The following is an 18966-nucleotide window of genomic DNA, read 5'->3' on the forward strand; positions in this document are numbered from 1 at the left end:
CTAGTCACCACTCCCACAAGAGGGGACAACATACTAGACCTGATCATTACTCCACACCAGAAGTATATCCCTCATTGGTAAGATCAGACCATAAATTAATTTCACTGGATGTCCACATCCTGACCCCATCCCCAGGCCAGAAAACTACAGTGAAAAACTTCTCAAAAGTGAACTTCTCACTTCTCTAAACCGAAGTGGAATCCTTCAAGGCCCCAGGGCCAGTGGAAACTACGGCCCAAACTGCAGAATCCTATATAAATGCATTCTACGGACATCTCCAGGAATGCATGGATCATGCTATCCCAAACAAAACCAAGACCCAATCATCCAAAGGCAGGCGTCCAGTCTGGTGGACCCCTGCCATAAATAAACTGTACAACAGAAGGAGGCAGCTACTACATGACAGAGCAAAATCCCTAATAGGGAAGGCATATCTGATCAGTACTAGCAAAAAATTACGATCCCTCATAAAATACTCCAAGGCCAGCTTCGAGAGAAAAATTGCACAGGACACCAAAGACAATCATAAGGCTTTTTTCAGTTATGTTAGAAACCTTGGATGCAACTCCCAGACTTGTTCTGAGTTGATTCTAAACGACAAAAAATACACCGAACCCACAGACATCGCCAATATCCTGGCAGACATGTTCAGTGCAAACTTCTCCACCCCCTCCCCCCCAAAGAGCAAGTATCTATCCCAGCAGACGGCTGCCTCCCAAACATCTCTGATGCTCAGATGAAGGCTGCCCTCTCCAAAGCAAAAAACACTGCTTCCATGGGAACAGATGGCGTCCCAGGTTGCGTCGTACATGAACTCCAAGAGGAACTAATCCCTCAAATAAAACAGCTATACAATCTCAGCCTCACTACAGGATATGTGCCCACAGAATGGTGTACAGCAACAGTGGTCCCACTCCACAAAGGTGGAGCCTCTACGGACCCTGGAAACTATCGCCCCATAAGCCTGACTAGCTTAGTCTGCAAGGCTATGGAGAGGATCATCATGGAGCTCATAAACAAAGACATTGGGGACCTACAGACACTAGATCCTACCCAGTTCGGCTTTGTCAAGGGCAGATCCTGCCATTTGAACCTGGCTGACTTCTTCGAAACAGTCACCAAAGCCATAGATGAAGGGAAGGTAGTCCACACAGCCTATCTGGACCTTGCAAAGGCATTTGACACAATACCCCACTCGGGCATCATAGATAAGCTATCCAGCTTAAATATAAACCCCTATGTCACAAGATGGGTTGCAAACTGGCTCAAAGACAGAACCCACAGAGTGAGAGTTGCTGGAGCCATGTCCGACTCGAAACCGGTCACAAGTAGCATCCCACAGGGTTCTGTCCTGGGACCACTCTTGTTTGGTATATACTTTTCCGAGGTACAGGCAAATGTGGGAGGACTATGGCTCACCAAGTTCGCAGACGACTGCAAACTGGGTGCCATAATCAACTCTCCAGCTGACACAAACATCCTTCAAAAGGTCTCACAGAGACAGATAACTGGTGCCAGCGCCATGGTTTAAAGCTAAATGCCAAAAAATGTATAGTCATACCCTTTGGCAAAAACAATGTGCCCACAAATTACCACATAGGCGGAAACCCATTAAGTACAGAGAAAGTTATTAGGGACCTGGGGACCCAAGTTGATAGCAATCTCTCCTTTGAAAACCACATTGCCAAAGTGGTTAGAAAGACCTTCTACATAGCCCACCTCATCACAAAGGGTTTCACATCTAAATCAAGAGAGGTAATCGTGCCCCTTTATTCATCCCTCATCAGGTCCATCATAGAATACAATGCCCCTTTTGGGATGTACCTTACCCACCACCTGCAGCAATTAGAAAGACCCCAAAAGTATCTCACCAAGAGGATCAAGGGACTCAAACAGATGCCATATGCTGCTCGGTTAAAAAACTCCAGCTCTACTCAGTTGCATACCGCCTACTTCGAGGCGATCTATGCCTGACGTACAAAGCTATGTCAAATCCAGAATTAATGGACATGCTCCACCTCAGTAAATCTAAATACCTTAGAGCCACATGCTCGAGGGACTTGAACCTCAGCACAGAAATAAATAGAACTTGCTGGAGGGACAGGTTCATAACCCAGAGGCTCCCTTCACTCTGGAATAGAATTCCAGTTCATGTGAGGCACAGCACCTCACTGAATCTCTTCAAGAAGAATCTCGATAGGTGGATGAGGGATCGTAGGTTTGTCCCAGGGATTACTCCCGTGTCACTATTAGACAGATGCACAGTAAACTAAACCTTAAAAAGGGCACAGTATACTCAAATCAAGGGGTGGCGTAAGCCATACAGAATCGGGCTAGGCTTATAATTGCCCCAGGGCAGATAGCCTAGTATGAACCTATGAACCTATAACACATAACAACCTGTATACATTTGGCACTATAGGTTTTGGATTCACACACTCCTGTCTGGCCTGACACATGACTGCTGGTACAGGTGTGCCATGGACACATGTCACCCAATTAATATTGACATACATCTGTACAGCATCCCACTGCTCTGCCTGACATACATGTCGTTTAAGGGAGGCCCAGCAGTAGTACATCTGGCAAGCATCTGGACATAACATCCCACTGGTTAAGTACACTAAGCTGCTAGGCATGTAACAATGCACTGTGCAGGCTACAGGCAGACTGTCTCAACACTGGCCTACATCTCGTATGGGGGAATGCACATGTACCTGCATATATAGCAGGCTCGACAGTCATGTCACAGCACAGGGTAAGATACACCTGCGTGACAGTGCATATCCACAACCAATGTGAACACAGCCACAGCCACATATGGTAAGCTAGCATAATATTACACTATATGGACTATCTGTTCTATACCATCCTCATATGTGCCACTCACAAAATGACCCTACATATACTAGGCTGCTACACAGTTTGGTATGATGGCTGTCTGTGTTATGGGACATGTGTGTGTATGGCCCTACAAACATGTCTTGCAAAACGGTACCATACAGTGGGCCAGCATGTAACATCTGATAGAAGGGGAGCTAGAACAATGACATCTATGACAGTCTGTACACAGGCTGAAGTACATATTAATGATACACACACTGCCGACATTCACCATCACTACACAGACCTCAGTACTGTACAAACATCCACAGAATGTCCAGCTTATCTCATGAAATATAACCACTATGTGTAGCAATCTGATATATCACTGGCTTGTTATCAGATATGATGACAGTATTTATGGTGTACAGCACATATGCACAACATCATGCATGCCATATGTACAAAGTTTGACAGAGGTGTGGCTGACAGCACATACACAGGGCCAGTATAGACATGTTGCTGTGATAACCTCATATATTTTCCATTGTAATGGGGTTTGTTGCAACATATGTCCTATGAGGGATATGAAGTCAGTAACTGTCATGGCCTTCACCATCTACAAACTGCAATCCTCACACTACCTTCTGCATTCCACAGATTGATGCACTGTGGCTAACACATGAAACCATAGGCACAATACTACCCAGTCTGCAGATGACCCTGCAGATGGGAATTCCTCATATACATAGAACTGACATGGGAGGTATTGCGACAAGTACAACGGGCATGTGCAACAAGGTAAATCCCCAATCCATCTGGGATGCTGTTTGCCAAACATCAGATCCAGTTCCTGCTCACAGTGACTGCAAAGGCCCAACACCAGCATGATGTTCTTAGGTATTGGAGTGTGTTTCCATGCAATTGGCTATGGGATTGTTACCACAGCAGTTCCACATGCAATCAGCTAGGGGAGGGCTGCAATTCGTGCAGAGGCCATCAGCTTATCATGAGCATCACATAAAATACACATGCTGCTGCCTGAGCAAGGCAGGTGTGGGTCTCCACATTCACCAGAGAGGGAATGGGAAGGCAGAAAGAGGCAGATACATGTCAGGGAGGGGTGGGAGAGTAAAACTGAAGCATGTTTGTGTCACACACCTACCAGCACAGGGTATCAAACCCCTGACAACTATTTAGTGCTATCACAGTTTGATGCAGTTATTGGATACACCACATGGATTACCTGATGTGGAGCATTCAGAACATATATGTGAGGGTGAGTGACATCTGCAACAGGGATATGGTAGATATACAGTAGGTGTCGTACACGTGTTTGTCTGCATGAACAGGTGCCAGCGTCAACACAGGCACACTCACACAGAAACACACACACATTGACACACTTGACAGGGCCAGGAGTGCAACTCATCACTAGTGAGATTGCCACAACACATCAATGTACAGGTATCACATGCACCACATGGGTCATATGGAGGCCGTATGGGTAAGGAGTATGATGAGATGTCAGACATCAGACTGCATGATACAGTATGCCCTGGGGGGTTGTAGTGAGTGTGGATGTGGACATATGCAACATACAACACACACACATGAACACACAGGGTGCCAGTTCTGACATGCATGGGTGCATGTCTACACAGGTGTGTGGTGGTCAACTGTGCCAGCAGGCTGTACAGGGGTAGGCAATGTGTATACCTTGGCATCAGTCCACATGACAATGGTCTGCATTGTGGCTCAGGCCTGTAGTTACTGCATTTGCCCACACAGGTGAGTATTGCATCCCCCATCCAGTCAGCTGGGTGACTATTGTGTGTGGCCAATGCTGTACACCACATGCCATGTATGTGTGCCTTAGTCCATGACATGGATGGTGTCTGGGATGTGCACACCTCCCACATGCATGTACAATGACATGTGGAACTGTACCTGGGGTGTATGGCCCATGTTGTGAACACAGATTATCATCAGATGTGCCAGTCTTGCCCACCTGTGGCAGGAACTGGTAATGGGCAGCAGGTTTACCCTTCACCTACATTGATTGCATGCCAACAGTGTCATCTGTCTATACAGGGCATGTTGTCAGGCATGGTAAGTCCGTTGTGAGTCACATGTGAAGGCACCACAGGTGGCGCAGATGTCCATTAGGGAACATGGTGGTGGTGCACTGTCTGCATGTACGTGCATATTGGACAGATGGGCAGGGTAACATGCCCTCTGTAGCCCACTGCTATCACTGCATAGTTACTATCAGTGGCCAATATGCAGTGTACTACCCACATATTGGCTGTTGCATAAGCATGTGTGTGTATGACACATGGGTTGAGTGTGTGTTCTGGGTAATAGTGGGGTTGCTCATGTAGATTGTCTGGCCTTGATGTCACATGTATGGGTATGGCTTTGCACCCCTGCCTCCCAGCTCATTTACATCTGTTATCCCTGTATGGTTGACATTGTGATATATATTACGGCCACCATAAAAGTAATCAGCAAAACCCCCTGCACATTGGCCACACACTCACCTCTGCACAGGATACATGTTACACACACACACACACACACGCGCACACACACACACACACACACACACACACACACACACACACACACACACACACATTACTAGACTTCTTCTTCCCCAAAGGTGTATTTCACAGTGACTGGTATCAGCAGGATTACCAGAGTAGGGCATTTCACCTGTACTGAGAGTAACTAGCCTAAAATGCATTGTTCCCTACACAGAAAGTGAGACACGCACAAAATATCCACAACTGTCATGTGGGGGTATAGAACCCCTGCCCAAGGCCTATATCACACTACAGCATGGAGCAGTTATAGGTAGCACCACAGGAATTACAGGGAATTTTCTCCCCAAAGTTGCATTTCACAATGAATGACATCAGCAGGATTGGCAAAGTAGGGCATTTGAAATGTACTGCAAGTGAGTAGCCTATGATGCATTACTCCATACACAGACATTGAAACACATGCAAAACATCCAGAATCACCATGGGTGGTAATGGAACCTTGCCACAGTTCTAAATCACACTACAGCAATACACAGTTACAGGACATGCTACAGACATTACTGGGCTATGACTTTCCCAGAGGTGTATTTGTAGGTGAGTGACATCAGCAGCCTTGCCAACATTGGGTATATGAATTCTAAGGAGTGTGTGTCACCTAAAAAGCATTGCGTGTCACTCAGTGACACAAAGATTTACACACACAGTTACCAAGTCTGGGGTTAGAACACCTATCGAATTACTTTCTCACTCTACAAGGGTACGCAGGTACAGGACATGCTACAGAGATTACTGGGCTGCTCTTTTCCCCAGAGGTGTATTTCTAGGTGAGTGACATCAATTGCTTTCTACTCAGTCAGATGACACACACAGAGGTTCTGGGGTTAGAACACTTACTATGGGGGTCACAAACAGCTACCCACGCTACTTTACTACCATTGCTATAACGAATTTACCAGTAGGTGAGTGACATCAGCAGCCTTGCCAGCGTTGAGTATATGTATTGTACGGTGAGTGAGTGGCCTGAAAAGCATTGCTCTCTACTCAGTCAGACACACACACAGATTCACACAGTTGCCAAGTCTGGGGTTAGAACACCTAATTAACTACCTTACTACACTACAGCAGTGTGCAGTTACAGGTCACACTACAAAGATTACTGGGTTATGATTTCCCCAGAATTGTATTTCTAGATGAGTGACATCAGCAGCCTTGGCAAAGTTGTGTATATGAACTGTACGGACTGTGAGTAAGCATAAAAGCATTTCTCTCTAGACAGTCAGAGACAGAGACATGCACACAAATACACACTCACACAGTTGTCAAGTCTGGGGTTAGGACTACTACCTAACTAGTTTATCACTACAGCAGTAGGCAGTTATGGGATGCAGCATGGGGAGTACAGAGCTACAGCTCTCCCAAAGGTGTATTTCACATTGGATGACCTCAGCAGGCTTGTCATGATACTGCTATGGGGAGGGCAGTGTGTGCATGGGCCATAACCCATTCATGTAGGGGTTGACATGCCGCATGCAGACACACATGGGGTCATATGCCACAGGTACGTGTATACAACTACTAGGTGACTACTTCCTTGTATAGTCATGTTGCACAGCTGGCACGTGCAACACACCGTCATGCTGACAGATACCGGTGGCTAGTATCTGCAGTGAGTGACACTTGTACCTCATGTGTTTGGGGCCCTCTGGCTTTGTGCTGGGTGAGACAGGCCCAGATGGCTCCTTGTCACGCTCACCCTCTTCCACACATCTATGTCCGTCTACCTTTGGCTTATTATAGTGTGTTGTCCTTACATATATGTCTGTATTCCTATCCACTGTGTGTGCAAGGCAGGAGCGGTGCATACTGACGTGTCTGCACTAAGAACTTCAACTGCCAGATATGTCTGGTCCACTGGTGTTTGCTGACATAGCCTTCATGTTAAGTGTGTGAGCATGCTCAGTATGACCTTTCAGCATGCTGTTGACTGACATTGTCTTTATTCCTCAAGTGTGTGAGCCAGTATGGCCATCTATATTGCATGTGTGGATCAAGTCCAGGTAGTTTGTACTGCGGTGCTGACTTTTGTGTTGTACACCGACAGGTAGCATGCTGTGTCTGCAGGGTATACATCAGTCATTTGGCATTTCTGCATAGTGCAGGGGGGGGCACCTAACTGTTTCTACATTTCTACACAGGGGTGGGGGGACACACCTGACTGTTATTATAAGTGTAAGTAGGATGGTGGGGCACACCTTACACTTTTACACATTTGCTAGGACTGCACTGGTATGTTGGGTACACCATTTCACTCTGTAGTCTTACCTATTGTGCTGGCTACAGGCATACCAGTGTACTACAGATCTTAGCTTTAACTACCTACATATTAGTTTCTGACTTCCTAGCCTTCACAGCTTACATCCAACTGGCTGGCCTGCTGTAGTCTGTCTGTGTAGGCCTGGGGGAGGGATTACCCATAGGGCTCATTCAGAGGCCATAATACAGTATTTGTTTGTGTTTGTCCACACCTGTCCTGCTGGCTGTGATTGTTGTTGGGTATGTGCCCCCCCCCCCAACTGGCATGTGTGAGTCACTTACCTTGCGGGTGTCCCAGTATTGAGGGTGGTTCTGCAGGGCTGCCTATGTCGGATGCACACAGTACACTCCCTATACATGGTTGCGCACAGGTAGTATCATGTTTGGCATCCCTTTTACTGTATGGGTGAGTCGAAGACATGTGTCATTCCCCGGGTCCCTACTGTATGAGTGCATGTGCTATGCGTTGCCTCTTTGCCAAGGCCAGGGCATACTGGACATGCCTCCTTCTGCCTACTGGGGCAGGCTCAAGTTGTTCCTCCTCTGAGTCACTCTGTGCCTGTGCAGGCCTTGGCAGTGGTGGGGGAACCCATGCTGTTCCTGCTGCAGCTGTTTCCACAGGATCATATTGTGTAGCATGGAACATACAAGGACAATTTGGGTACAAGGCTCCACCAGATGTGCCCAGGCACTGGAACTGTGACTTCAGCATCTTAAACACATGCTCTATTATGATTCGTGTTTGTGCGTTTGTCTCATTATGGAGTTCTTGTTCGGGTGTGTGTGCATTTCTGATGGGTGTCATCAGCCATGGCTCCAGTGCGTATCCAGCATCCCCCACTAGGTGACCGTGTGGGATGTCCCCATTGGCAAATGTCTGGTACAGCTGCATCAGATGCCAGATGTGGGAATTGTGGTAGCTTCCAGGGCAGCCAGCACACACATTCATTATTATGCCCCGGATATTGCACCTTACCTGGCAGTTGATGGTGGGGAAGCCCTTGCAGTTGATGTAGACCCTACCACGCTCACCTGGTGGTGCTTTCATGCATATGTGCGTGCAGTCAATTGCACCCACTACCTCAGGGTATTCTGCTATTTGGTGCAAGAGACGCATATTGCTAGCCAATGCCTCATGGGTGATGGGGAAATATACATGCTCACCGACATGTGCTGACATGGCATCCAGGAACTGGTGTAGTACTCTGGATGCCGATGCCTGTGAAATCCCCATCATATCCCCAGTTGGCCTTTGGAAGGTACCTATAGCTAGTATTCTTAGGCCTACACATACCTTGGTATCCACAGGGATGGGTTCCCCTCTGTTAGTTCTGTGTTTTAGGCATGGCTGGCACAGCTCAACAATTTGCTGTAGGAGGTTCCTATCCACCCTATAGTGCTCCACTATCTCCAGCTCATGTACCCCTTGGTAGGTTACCTTGGGTCTGTACACTCTTCTCCATCTCCTCACTGTGGGTTGCTCAGCAGCATTCACATCCTCACCACCCTCAGCATCTTTTACATGCTGATTTATGATAGCAAAAGCAGCCCCTAACATATTTTCTCTTGCTTTCGTTTTGTAAAATGTCCCTATCTGTATACACAGGTGGTGCAGAGTTTTTGGGAAAAACAAGGGGGAAAGGTGTTTGCATAGTTTATAGTGGTGTGCTGGGCTGGGCTGGTCTGCTGCCTGTGTAATTGGCTGATTCTGATACATTTCACCTGTCAGCTAAGGTAGTTCTCCTTGATTACCCTCCTACTGCTGTTTTCCCTTCCCATTGCCTCCCTGTTTAAGCCCGTGTACGCGCTATGCAAACAGAGTGCTCAAATGTGCACAGAGCTACTTTTTCCTTGTTTAACTTCCCTTTTCTTCCTGTAAAACCCGGTGCGTGGCATGCACACCCACTTACACTTTGTAAAGAGTGCTAGGCAGGTTTAGACACACTGTGCTAAGCTGTGCTAAGCTAGGAGCAATCCTGAGCCACAGGTCTCCAATTCGCTTACAGTATGCCTGACACACACCCATGATGTCACCTATATCCTAGTCTTGCACCCAGCTATTTATACTCTTACACTCTTGGGACCTGCCTCACACCCTTGGAATATCTGGGATTCACTAATCTTTCTCTCATTTGCATAGGATTGCCTGCTATTGTATAGTTACATGTCCCACACTGAGCCTCCCCCCTTAGTACCCATTACTCACTGGCCAGGTTGTCTTCTGCCTACCACTGACCTGCATGGCAGAATACTGATTTTAGTTAGAATGCTTATTTTAGGTTTATTTTATGATTCCCCCCCCAATCCCATTTGCGTGCGGCTGCCCTATGCTTAAACAGGTGAGATCGGCAAAAAAAAAATTTCTTTATTTTATTTTTTAAACAGTTTGCAATGCCAATGGCCTTCTACTTGGCCACTGGCATGCTTCCTAAATGATATGCAGCCTTTATTTTGAGCTGTCATAGCTCCGTTTTGTAGTTTGCAGAAATGCACTCGGTTACTAACTGAGTACATTTCTGCAGACTGCAATAGTCCTGCACTGACAGCTGACAGCTCCCTGGATCACAAATTACCCTCATTTCCATGGTTTTCACCTGCAAATAAGGGTAATTTGCATACAGGAGCTTGGTCCACGAAGGATTAGCCTAAGAGTTCACGTGCACGTCCCGGGAGCTCGTTCCTGGATCGCACGTTGGCCATGTTGCCGAAAATAGCTCTTAGACTAATCCTGTATGCTATAAAGGGCTTCGTAAATCTGAGGGATAGTTGGTGGCCAGCTGCTAAATAACATAGGAAGAATAAAACAGAGTAAAGTTACTGCTCACTTATATAGCATACATCATGAAATATAAGGCTATCAAATATAAGAATGTTACAAATAAGTCTGTACTTTTAATAAACAAACACTGCTTAATCACTCATTTTGACTTATAGTAGTTGTGCGGATTTGGAATAATCATTATGAAATCCTGTCTCTTACATTTTTCCTCAGTCTGTGTGATTTTTGTATATGCTTTTCTTTAAATGCAACCATATTAGGAAACCAGGGCAGGATTACACAAAAAGGCAGCAACAATCTGGATGTGTGCTTAGTCAATATTTACACACACAATTAAAGTTCAATTAATAATAATATTATGAAATACTAACTCCATATTCGGTACCTTCCCATATAAACAATACTGATTTAGGAAGCCATGTGGTCGTATTCAGTTTGTTGAGCTTGTGTTTCATATATATATCTATATACTTAGCATGGTTCACCTCCCAACATCATTCCATTTTATGTGGGCAAAGTCATAGAAGGCAGAAAGTAATAGTAGACAAGACAAGAACTCTTTGGCAAGGTGAGCTGCTATTTAAAAAAAAATTTAAATTTTGGACTTTCGAACCACTTTTATTTCTCCTGTTCTGTTTTTCGGACTCCAGCTACACAGAATATATGTGGGGATTGTCTTGGGGTGTATCTTGTGCCATTGTTTCTGGCTTTAGTTGCTGGTTTGCTGTGGGACTATACAGTTTTTGCAGGATGACCACATTTTACCTCGTATTTGGTTTTATGGCATATTAGCGGCAACTCACTAAGGTTAAACTTAGAATAATGACGGACAATTGAGTTTCATGCTAATGTAAACCTGTTCAGGTTTGTAAGAGCAGTGCTTACAATTATTGGCAAGCTTTGACAAAGCATTGAAGGTCCAATCAGGAATTGTGAAAAGGGAATTTTAGACTTCATACCTTTTCTAAATTCATGGCAAGAAGGCTAGCACAACGTTTTGCAGTTGACCCTTGTGCATTTGTGACATGCCTTATCTGTAACACTTGCCTTAGTTTAGAGACGCAGGTAGAATCACAGGGGTGTATTTTCTGTTTCCCATCCAGTTAATTAGGTTGTGCTTGAGGAGGGATAATGAGGTACTTTGAGTGGAGAGAGAGAATCTATTCCACAGATGGGGGAGTTGTGGGACACAAATCTCTTCTGTTAACAAGTCCTATCGGTGTTACAAGGGAAGTCTGAATCTATTTTGAATGACTGAGAGTTGTATGGCAACTGGCCTCAAGGTTGGATAACTAGAGCGGATGGTAATTACATTAGAGAGTACTTTGGATGGCAGTTGTATAGTCGTGTAGTTTGGTGGGCTAGTGTGAGATGTTATATTTGACAGGGTCCTGGGGTCGAGACTTGTTAAGGGTTTTCTTTGACCAGGCTGCAGAATTGTGTTCAAGGGGTTATAGTTTTTGTAGCACTTGTTATGGCTATAGGTTGTCATTCTGGAAAGGTTGAGCCATGGTTAGTGGTTTGAGGGAAGTGGACTAAAGGGAATGTATTCTCTTGGAGTGGAGGTTCTGGTGGTACAGTGGGGTCATGGATAATCCTATTTAGTTTCATTAAGGCACATCCCAGTGCTAGTAGGTCAAGACATGGGGCTGATCATGGGGTTCTAAGTTACTTTACAGATGATGGGTGCACCGAATGATGTTTGGCCTAACCCTTCCCTTTATGGGAGGTCGTTGGTTGGACAAATTTGGTCAGGCTGGTTGGTGGGGAATTGGGACAGACTTGCCCTCTTCTGTTCCCCCTCCAGTGTGTGGAGGTTTATTCCAAAGATTTATTGAAAGGAAATGAGCAGTTGGAGGAAGTTTGCTGAATGTGTAAGCAAACAGCGGTAAGGATGCTGCTTATTTGGTTGGTAATTTGGTCTATGAAGTGAGGTGGTACGCTGCTTCATAAGTAAAGTAAGCGAACAAAGGTATGGACGCTGCTTACTGGGCAGAATGAGCAGGTATGCTGTCCTGTTTAACGTTACAAGGAGGTTTATAAGTAAAGTAAGTGAGCAAAGGTATGGACGCTGCTTGCCTGGCAGGATGAGCAGATACGCTGTCCTGATTAACATTACAAGGATGTTTATGCTGTGTTTAGAATCAACTATACTATGTTCAGTTGCAAATAAAATTGGTAATCAAAGTTATGGATGTTTAATAAAGGTTGTCAAATGTCATTCGGTGTGATGTGTTTATTGAAGGGGACTGGGACAAATGAGGTTTGGTAACAATCCAAGTTGTTCTGGAACATCTTCTGAAGGGGTTAGGCTTATATATTAATGGGAGTTAAGTGGGTGGGGGAGGTGAAAGGGTTAAATGGAAGGAGGGATGATTGGGAGGAAATGAGATAACAGTGGGGAGGGGCTTAAGGGGTTTAGCCAAGTGTAGCTGGGTAAGTAATCACATTTTGGCGTGAACTTGCTACCTACCCTCCCTCACTTTTTTGTTGGTGGTTTGGTGGGGATTTTGGTTTTGTTAGATGAGGTAGGCAGAAAAGAAGGACAAGCTTGCCCTCTTCTGTTCCCCCTCTGGTGTGTGGAGGTTTATTCCAAGGATTTGTTGAAAGGAAATGAGCAGCTGGAGGAAGTTTGCTGAATAGGTAAGCAAACGGAGGTAAGGATGCTGCTTATTTGGTTGTTAATTTGGTCTATGAAGTGAGATGGTACGCTGCTTCATAAGTAAAGTAAGCGAGCAAAGCTATAGACGCTGCTTACTGGGTAGAATGAGCAGGTACGCTGTCCTGATTAACATTACATGGAGGTTTATAAGTAAAGTAAGCGAGCAAAGGTATGAACGCTGCTTACTGGGCAGGGTGAGCAGATACACTGTCCTGATTAATATTGCAAGGATGTTTATGCTGTGTTTAGAATCAATTATACTATGTCCAGTTGTAAATAAAATTGGTAATCAAAGTTATGGAAGTTTAATAAAGGTTGTCAAATGTCATTTGGTGTGATGTGTTTATTGAAGGGGACCAGGACAACTATCTAAATAGTCCAATGGAACATAACTGAACACTATCTGGCTCTAGCTTCACAGATCGTTTCACTACAATACTGCTCATATTAGGGTATCTACTGTTCATATATGGCTAATGTGTTTAAGACTGCATGGTGAAAATTTCCATTATGATTTCTAGGACATAGATCTACAAGGACGTAGCATATGAGGAACTTTAGCCTGAGTTGTGTTGCTGTTGATATCCATTTGTTTATCTTTTTCAGCTGCAGAAGTATATTTGACTGGTATTCGCTGTTCAGAAATAGAATAGGAAGGAACAGAATCATTTTATGTCACTATATACTGCTGTATTTCATATCACATGCTAATAAGTGCCTTGTATCTTTTGTGTTCTATAGGTTGGTTAATGAAAGTAATGAACGGTTACATTACTAAGCAATTTTATAATAATACAGTTATATTGCCTTTGTGTAAGAGAAATAAAGTAAAACTTAGAGAAGTTGATTCTGCTTAGAGTAACACTAGTTAATTTCAGTTTCATAAAGTTAAAAATGGCCATTCTCTTATGGAAAAAAAACATAAGATTCAGTCTTCTAATAGGCAACACAGTCGGCATACTCTTTTATAAATCACCCATAAAACAAATATTTAATCATCTTTAACTACATGTTTCTTTAAATATTCCTTTCAGCTTTCTGGAATGAGTTCAGGCAGTCAGATATATAATATCTGCACATTAAAAAAATGTTCAAACTATACTGCTGCTACCTTTAAGAATACCACAACTAAATCTAAAATCCATGGTTAACAAAAACAGCATTTACTGCTTTTGTTTGATTAATTGATTTTGTATGTGTTAGGTATCTGTTATTTAACATGTTAAAATATGCATCTTTCACAAAAACAAATAGATCAGTTATAAACATTGTCAAAACATCTGCCAGAGCATCTGGTATAATCAGCAACATAAATTAATGTTGATTTTATACTTAGCTTGCAAAATCATTTGATGGCATACTATAACTCATTGTTTAAGAATCTATCTACTTTAACAAATGGTGGCACATAAATAGCTAACATTTATTTCCAGTACAGAGATAGAATAACAATCAGAACATACTTGAATGTAAATCAGCTTGCCATGGGCTTATTATTATTGACCATTCTAGCATGCAGAAATATAGAAAAGCTCCTAAAGAGTAAAACCCTTCATATGCATATAACGAATTACTAACAGCAAGGCTCAGAATTTGATTCAATCTGTGATTTAGGTATTATTTGTATATAAAACACAGCTTGTCAGATGGCTTTAATGTTGACTTATTTTGTAGGGCATTGCTTATGTTTATCAAAAAAAAAAAAAGAAAAAACTGAAAATAAGTTACTAAACAGCATTTCACGATTTATTGTTCCTTTGCTTTCTTTTCACTCTTTCTAATATTTATTTGGTCCCAGACATACTTTCATGGTGCCTCGTCTTAAGCAAGGGAGAAGCAGAACATTTATAAAAGAAGATTATGTCCTCTTTTAGGAGTCTTAAGACATGTTGAAGGTCATGTCTTCAAAGTGCAATTTAGCAATGTCTCATGCAAATTATTCACACATGGATCTTGTCAACAAGATAAAACATTGTTCCATTTATTTTTCAGCATGCCCCCATTAAAACAGGAAAGTGGAATGATTGGAGCTTTTGATATTCAAGACTCTGTGAGAAAAAGGATGACTCAGGTAATGGAAGTCATTATTCACTGGCTATCAGAAAGAGTACTGAACAGCATTAAGGATTCTATTATATATAACAGTGGTGCTGAATTTTTGAGATAATGCCATAGAAAACTTGAAATTATTCATACTCTGCTTATGTTTGACTTTAGAAAAAGCATATGTATTCAAATGTTTCTCTAGAAAGAGAGATCCTTCTGCAGTTAAATGGCATGATGCTCTTTGTTCATACTATCTAAAGTGATTGAGAAAGTTAAAGAAACGCTAAATACAGAGCAGTCAAAGAAGTGTTTATTTGTACATCTAAACAAAACTGTCTCTAGAAAGCATATTTTATAGGCCTTATGAGAATCTGAACTCACTCTTCTAGTTATAAAACTGATGATCATTAAGTCAAAATATATTTAGTGTTTTAAAACCACAACCTTATATTTGGTGTCAATAATATATAATTGCAACATATTCCCTAAATTCACTTTTCAGTATTAGAATAACAATGTGCTATGCATAAGCAAAAGAAACCTCTGTTGCAAACTGCAAGGGTTAATGTGGTCCTTATGACTGGATGTATAATCATGCAATTGTAGATTAAAAATAAATAGAATAGAGCAGTGGATAGTATAGGCGTGTAAAGGTTTGCTGTTAAATATAGGAACAATATGCATAGCAGTAATGTAATATGAATTAAATAGCATTAAATTCTATAGTTTTGCTATTATTTACGTCTCACAATTTTTTCTTTTTCTTTTTTTTCCATGCACAAGGAATATATCATAAACCAAAACACTCAAAATAAATAAAATTTAGTTTTAAAATATAAATTAATATTTTAATATCATACAGCAATTTTCTTTTTAAATAACATGGGATTTTTATTGTTTGTTTTATGTGTTACCACAAAGATTATGTAAAAATATCCTCACAACAGAAACAGCATTGCAGTGACCATTTATTGTAATTTGCTATGTTGGCAATATTTTCCAGCATTTAGCTACATGACTGAAAAAAAAAACATAATTTAGTTTCATGTTACAATAACAATGAAAAGATTATTAAATACTGACAAGTCTGAATTATACAATAGTTTTATCATTCAACTACTATGTTAGGCTAAAACATTTCTTATTGCAAATATCAGTCATATTTCACTAGAAAGAAATCCATTGAAAATCAGAAGGAATAATCATTTGAACTGGCACATTTATATGCAGTATTTCTTTTGAGTACTGCACACTTTATTTTATATGCACAGATTTATTTTTATGCTTAGAGGTTGTTTAGAGTTTATAAGTTTTAGCTAGATAAATAATACAGTTACTAAGATACTGAAAGTTAAAAACATTTTTTTTTATTTTGTTAAGAGTCATTAAACCATGTTGGCTTTATGCTTTGAAGGTGGAATGTTTGATTACTTTAACTGTTGTGAAGTAACAATATCAAAACTACACCAGCAATCTGAGTGAAATTTTAATTACTTCATAATATATTAACAAATAATTATATATTAGTGGTAGAAACTCATGCCTGTAATATGTTTTATTTTGTTTCATGTAGATAGCAAAAACTAGTGTAATGCTGTGTTTGAATTTGCTTGCATACTATTAGCATTGGAAACTGCTCAGGTTAGGAACAAATAACCAACAATCATATTTCCTGCAAGAATCATATTCAAATGTAAGCATCCTTGACTGGTCCCTAATTTGAGAAATTATAACACACTCTACATTGATCTGAAAACTGTAGTGTATACAACACTGTACTGTTCTGGATATATTAATAAAAGCATCTTAATCTCTAGTCATAAAGTAGACATTTGAAAATGTGATGGGTTAAAAGAAAGAATGAGAATATGAGTGAGAGAGAGAGAAAACACAAAGCTGATATGTGACTGGCTCAGATGACTTTACGTTCACCTAGAATATGAAACAAATTAGAAGGCCTTGGTTAATAGCACTAGACAGGGAACAAGGAGTGTGAATTTGGGTTACTGTTCTAAAGTTGGGGGTGTAGCACTTTTGAGATGCAGTACATCAAAGACCACATACGAATCTGCCTGTGCTAGTGATTCTTTAGGGAGATCTTACAGATCTTATAGCACTTATTGAAACAAATATGGGCTTCTTGTGACTGCCAACAAATGCTCCAACATGTAAGCATGAACAGCTGTAATCCTGATCACAGAGACATAGCTGAAGATAATAGATGAAAGGAAGTCATATTGGTATTCTTAGTACTGTAACATGAGTTAACATGCTACACATGAAAGAAAGTCAACAAATGCCAGCATATATACTTTGGCCTCATCCTTCTCCAAAATGCAACCTAAATAATGAAAGGACAGATTCAAAAAAAGTTACTTTTTTATGTGCACTTTAGAGAGGAGTAACACTGCTACCCTTTCATACTAAGGTCTAGACAATAGTGGTTGGCATTAAAAAGGATCTGCCTGGGTTCTCCTTACTTCAATTTAGAAACAAATAATGTTTGCTTAAGTTCATTTAAGAAATTAGACAAGTTAAATGCATACAATACAATTCATTTAGAATAGATTTATCAGTGCAACCTTAGCTCCGCTAATGCAAAAATATTAATGGTACCCACGCAACTTCAATCATTTTGTAAATAAAATCAAAAATAAATAATGTGTAAGCTTGTTCTTTGTAATTCCTTTAATAAAACATCTGCTATATGACAATAAGCAAAGGAAATGCCTGAAATATTGTGGCATCGGGGATCTACAATATAGTGTCCGAATTTTGAAACAGCCCTATGAAGCTGCTATCAAAGTTTTAGTCCTGTCCTAGATTACCTGTTATTGAGTCCTTTCCATCTTAAAGATTAGGAGGGGTCAAACACTGTAGAACCTCAAATAACCACAACCAATTCACTGTATCATATGGATGAAATGCAAAAGAAACAAAAAATGCAGAAAAACTAATTCTGACTCTTGCAGGTAGACTATTTCCTCTACCACCACTTTACGGCTGCAATCACAGAACACCACAAGAATTAAAACAGATACAACTGACTACCTATCATCTGGTTGTAAAATTGTCCTACCAACATACATCAAAACATTAAGTGTGATCTGATCATAAAAGCCTATATTTGGAAAGCTTAACTTCCCAACACAGATTACTAAATTATTCCTTTCTTCTTTTACAATACACCAGTTTCCCACAACTATCCTTATCCATGTGGAGACGGAGACTGTCAAGATCAGAAACAGCAGAATAAGGGAATAACTCCTGATACAAATCAAAACGCCTGCAAGAAGGCAGATTAAGTGTTACTTAGATTGGGAAGCTGCACTAAAAGGGGATAAAAATAAAAGTATAAGAGACCTGCTAAAGGAATGAGAAACAGAAGCTATTTAGGTAGGAAGGCAATCTGAAGGCATGAGAAAGGAAATTTTTAAACAAGGAAGAGGACATAGAAAGTCACAATTACCCTAAGACTTTTAAAACCATTGTACAGGTGCATGAAGAATATATGGCGGATAAAGGAGACTGGATATTATGCAAATATAGTGGTGCCATTGCAAAGGATAGAGAAACTAAAGATGGTTAACAGAGTGAAATGCAAAGAAACTGTCAAAAAGAGTGAGGAAAGAATAGGGATGTTTTATAAAGAGTTAAAGAAAGAGAAGGAGATGAAGGATGACGTCTTAAGGAAAGATGAAGTGAAGAAAGTGAACGGTGACAAGATGCATAGAATGGCTAAAGATACCAGTATCAGTAAGATATCTACAGATAGGGTTGATATGCTGACTGTA

The sequence above is a fragment of the Protopterus annectens genome, chromosome 3.part1, assembly GCF_019279795.1.
Source record: "Protopterus annectens isolate FY-2018-M chromosome 3.part1, PAN1.0, whole genome shotgun sequence".
Taxonomy (NCBI): Eukaryota; Metazoa; Chordata; order Ceratodontiformes; family Protopteridae; genus Protopterus; species Protopterus annectens.